Here is a 5551-nt window from a genome sequence, read left to right as displayed (position 1 = left end):
TTTGAAAGGTCCATATTGGTGCGGAAGGGTGTTCAGGATGTAGTGCACTAGGAAAGACTCCGATATTTCAACCTCGAGTTTCTTCAATTGAGCCACAGTGTCCCTCATCTGTATGATGTGCTCGCACACACCTCTCACACTGGTGAGCCTTAGGGATGAGAACTTCATGATTAGGGTGCTTGCTAGTGCCTTGTCTGAGGTGATGAATTGATCATCAATGGTCTTCAACAATTCTCGGACCTTTTCATGCTGATCAATGGAACCACGAATACCAGCTGAAATTTTAGTCTTAATGAACATCATGCTTAGATGATTGGATCGCTCCCATCATTCATAAAGCGTGATGTCCACTGCAGTGCTGATATTAGTGAGTGCCAGTGGTTCATCTTTCCTAATAGCATAATCTATGTCCATCCACCCCAAATGAAGGAGAATCCTCTCCTTCCAAACCTTATAGTTATCTCCCTTAAGTTCGGGAATGTCACAACGAATTTCAGAGAAATTTGCAGGTTGTACAACTGCATCAAAATTAAAAATCACATGCTTATGTTAAAATTGAGGCTTAGATAAAATTTCATGTTTTACCAATGTAAATCATGCTCAAAATTGAATCTAATGACATAAAAATTGCCTGTGGGCTAAATTTTCAATTCAAACAGATTCAATTATTCATAATTCTGAACTTTATGATAAAACTTATTAATTCATAACTCCTGTGGGTAGGTTATGAAATTTTATCCTAATTAATTACATAAATATAATAAAAATTCCTGTGGGATAAAATTTATTATATTTAGTCTAATTAATTACAATTTAATGTCTAAATAATCTTTATGTGATCTAACCAATCATAATATATAATTTTATTTAATTAAAGATGTTGTGGCTATTCTCTAATTAATTAAAATTATATGGATCACTAGACATTATCCATTATAAATTGCGTAAAAAAAATATATATATATATATATATATATATATATGGAAGGCGGAAACAATTACCGCACTAATCAAACTCTTAAAAAAAAAATTCTTATAAAATTATAAACATTTCTTTAACCAGAGTAAAAAAAAAAATGTTTAGTAAAATGAATAAGTCAAAATGTCATTTTTAAATAAACTTCATACAAGAAACTATATGAGTAAAAACTGTGATAAATATCAGTATTACTCCAAATGATGGCAAGATTTCTCCTCAAAATAAATAAACTTTAAATACCTTTTAATGAAAACCATTTCATCTCGGTATTTTTTTTTTTTTTTGAATGAAAAGGGAATGGAAAACCTAAGAGATAAATCAGACATTAAAAGAAAATTCAGGCAGCCATCTTTACAACAGTACCAGACAAACCCACAATATCTAGTAAGTCGAGCTGCAAAATTTACTAGACCAAGACTGTAACAATGACTATATAGCTAAATTTCAATTATTCTTCACTGTTGTTTTCAAAGGTTCATTCCAGATTATAGTTCCATACAAATCATGCCGGATGCCATAATCACATACCATATACCAGAGACAAAGGACCAAGACACCACTGTTAAACCCCAAATGTATCATAAATTTGTGATAATACGCAGAGACCAATATCGATTTATATGTGTCTTCTCAGAAATAAAATATATTCCAAAGCCATTTCACAAAAGTACTCAAATATGGAAATGAGAGATCATGTGGGACCTGGGTCGATTAAGACCATTTCTCAAGAGTAATAAAATCCAGAAATTAAACGAATCATATTCTAAAGCCAAATGCGTGAATGTATCTTTTCTAGATTCGTAGTAATCAAGCAAAATATATATAATTTCTGAGATGACCCACCTGGGGAAAGCTATCGTGCAATGGATGTATTCCAGAAGAGTGGGTAGACTGAATATGTGAAACATGGCACGAAGAGAATAGTGGTTGTTTATAAAAGTGGAAGATCTGTAATTTCCGTTCTCATAACAACTCGTTTTGGTAAGCAGAACACACCAAGGCAGAGATAAGTGTGTACGCTCTGATACCAATGTTAGTTTATGACAGCGATTCTATATGCGGAATAAAAACTTAAAGAATCGTAAAACTGGAATAAACTTTTATGCCCAGTAAAAATGCAAGCAGAAATACGATTCTTTACATTCGGAATTAATTTCTTTAAAGAATCAAAATGAAGGTTTAATGCCCAGGGAAAATAAATTACCTCCAGCCATTGATAACGCTCTTGCTGCAAACCAAAACTTTCCTATTACGCTTCCACAGTCCACTTGCTTTCTTGACTGAAAACAGCGCTCCAGCTTCAATCCAAAGTCATTCAAATGAGGAGCAGCAGCTGCTGCCTTGTTTTATCCACGCCTAAAAATATCGTAACACAATCTTCATCCAAGCAGAAAGAAAAGAATACAGAAAGTCTGAAGGCACTTCCAAGCTCTGCTCTCTCAGCTTGATGGTGTAAAAACTGAAGGGGATTGAGATGCAAGCTTGGGGACCAAACAGATAAATTTATAGCCAAGCTTCCATCAAGCTTCTGATGGCTATGTGTCAGGTGTTCCACAGATCAAGGTAGAGAACTCCAGATGGAGTAATGGACCACTTCAGAAGCTCCCGACAATAAATTTATTAACTGCAGTTGATTTCCTTAATTTAAGGAAATTACTGCAGTTGGTTTCCAGAAATTAAGGAAAGACTGTAGTTTACTTCCATAATTGTAGGTAGCAGTTGGTAAAAAAATTAATGGAGCTTAACAATATTATGTTGTTGTCAATGGGCTTCCCTTGATAACTTCTTGCATCCCAATTTCCCAGATGATGTAAATGGGCATCGCTTTATTCTGAGTAGTGTAATCAGACCAGTGGGACATGATGTGTTCTAAATTTGTAGCCATATTAAGTGAAATGTTCATGAAATGTGCAATATTTCTCCAAACCTGTGAAGTTGAAGGACAAGAGAAGAAAATGTGTTCTGTTGATTCTATGGAGTTTCTACAAAAGGTGCAGAATCCAGGACCATGAAAACCTCTTTAAGTAAGTTGTCCCAAGTCAAAACTTTATTTTTCCATACAAGCCAGGGAAATAATGTTAATTTAAGTGGGATCTTCATCTTCCATACCATGAAAAACCAAGATGTCTGTTGACGATTGTATCTTTCTGTGATATAGTATTTGTATGCTTCAGCAACCATTAGCCCCTAATTATGCATTCTCCCACTCCAAGAGATATCGTCACCAAGGGCATTGACCAGTCTGGCTGAGGGCGTTGACCATTTAATTGCACATTGTCCAGTCAGTCCCATTTTTGTAGCTTCTTTCCATATAGGATAGCGATTTTGATAACCTCTTATTGTTTAGCCTAGGAAAAAATATCCCTTTCTTATTGTTTGGCATAGGAAAACATATCCCTTTCTATTGATGATATCTGAGGAATGCTTGCGATGAGTGGCATACTTGTGAAAGAACTTGGTGTTTCAGTGGCATACTTGCGAAAGAACTTGGCGTTTCAGTGTCCCCATAGCCAAATTTCTCTGCTCTTGAGTCTCCATCTAATGTCTTATCTATTCAAGATCTCATTTTTCCTTTCTTCCAGCAATTTTAGGTGATCCAGATCCTGCTGAGTCGGGATTTTGTCCTCCATAGTCTTGCCGAAATCAGAAATGATATGGGAGATGTTCTATAATTCCACAATCAAATGTTTTTTTTATTCAATCCCAATTTTTGGTTCTTGATTTTATTCTATTGAGCTTGATAACCAGGGATCTCATTGTCGATTCTTCTCTAATATCATACATATCTGACCAAAGGGTGTGTACCAGGTTGTTATATTCTGAATCGTCCAGCCATGCTTTGTTGAATTTAAAAGGGATCCCCTTTCGTACATTCTCCATCCTCCAACTAAGGATAATTGGAGTATGATCGGATATGTATGACTTGTATACAGATGACTTCAGATAACCAAGCCTTTCAATCAAATCTTCTTGAACCAAGAATCTATCAAGTCGTTTCCCAATGTGGTCCTCTCCAACGCGTCTGTTGTTCCATGTTGGAGAGAGAGGGCAGGGGAAAATGTCTACCAAATGGTTATCATCAAAGAGATTATAGAGCCTATCTTCTAGAGGATCTGTTCTACAGTGTGTCCCCCATGATTCCTGAGCCATGAGAGTGGCGTTTAGATCTCCAGCCAGAATGAGTCCATTAATTTTCAGAATATTGCAGAGTTTAATTCTCTCCCAGAATGACGAACGTTCCCGACATGGTGCATACATGTTAAGTATATGTATGCGACAAGAAATGCCACGTTTGTGTCCAGATAGTAAAATTCCTACAAAAAGACTAAAAGCATGAAAATGTGCTCAGCCAAGATCCCACAAAGTGATTAGTCCTCCAGAAGTACCAACCGAACCGACAGCAAATGTGCCGCAATGGGAAAATTTGCCTGAAATATGCAATGGCCCGAGGTGTCTCTACAAGAGTTTCCTGTATGAGTATAATAAAAGGAAGAGTATCCAGAATGATGTGCTTAATACCAGGTTGATTGGAGTGATTCCCCAAACCTCTAATATTCATGGAGAGGATGTTCATCATGGAAGCACAGAAGCAGGTAGTGAAGCTCTAAGTGCCCGAGAATCGGAGGAGGAGATAATGAGTACATCAAGAAGATCAAGGAGGTCTGTAGAGTCTTGAAAGAGGTCGGATTGAGGCTCGGGGCATCCATGGAAATGTTGACTACCCTTTTTATTAGTCTTGCAAACAGTGATGTTTTTTGTAGAACGCGGGCTGATATGTGGGGAGGATCTTGGGGCATCAACCTTATGTATGGTCAGGGCTTTGAGATCCATCTCAGGGTTGAGAAGAAGGAAGTCAATGTCGCTCCCAATTGATTTGTGAGGGGAAGCATTTGAGGGGTCGTCAGGACAGTGTTTAGGCAGAGTTATGGCAGATTCAAGAGGAGGCATTGAAGGAGAGATCGTGAGAGCGTTATCATGAGAGCAAGGGATAGCGTTATCGTGAGCACAAGGGACAGCGTTATCAGGAGAGAATCGATATATCTTGAAGGGGATTAACCTTATGTGGGGACCTCCTCAAACAGAGGGAAGACAGAAGGACCGAATGATAATGTGACAGGGGAAAGCTTTCAGGGGGAGCTATCAGAACCCAGTACAGCATCCAAATTCACATATGAAGGTGCGGGAGAAGAGATATTCAATGAATATGATGAAATATAAATCTGAGAGGGGTCAAACCGAGAAAATAGAGTACCTTTGTAAGGGCGTGGATTGACATCTTGTGATCGATGAGGGAAATTGTTCGGTTGGGGAGCAAGTCCTGTTGTATATTGCAAACCAGACCTTCCACTGCTTGGGCATCACTTCTTCAAGTATTATGTCTGATGACAGAAAAGGCAACGAAATGGGATGCCCAATAATCCAGTCATTGTTGAATCCGCAAAGGTCCCCAAGCCAAGTCCAAGCTTTCTGGAATGCCACCAGAGAAACAGATCTCTATCAGAATCCAGACCACCCGCTTGTCATGCGCCCCTACCACTTTGGGATCAATGTATATGAAACGACCAATTGCAT

The sequence above is a fragment of the Pinus tabuliformis genome, chromosome 4_1, assembly GCF_031772625.1.
Source record: "Pinus tabuliformis cultivar Carrire ecotype Pingquan chromosome 4_1, CPIR1, whole genome shotgun sequence".
Taxonomy (NCBI): Eukaryota; Viridiplantae; Streptophyta; class Pinopsida; order Pinales; family Pinaceae; genus Pinus; species Pinus tabuliformis.
The sequence above is the reverse complement of the archived record's forward strand: the minus strand, read 5'-3'. Positions refer to the sequence as shown.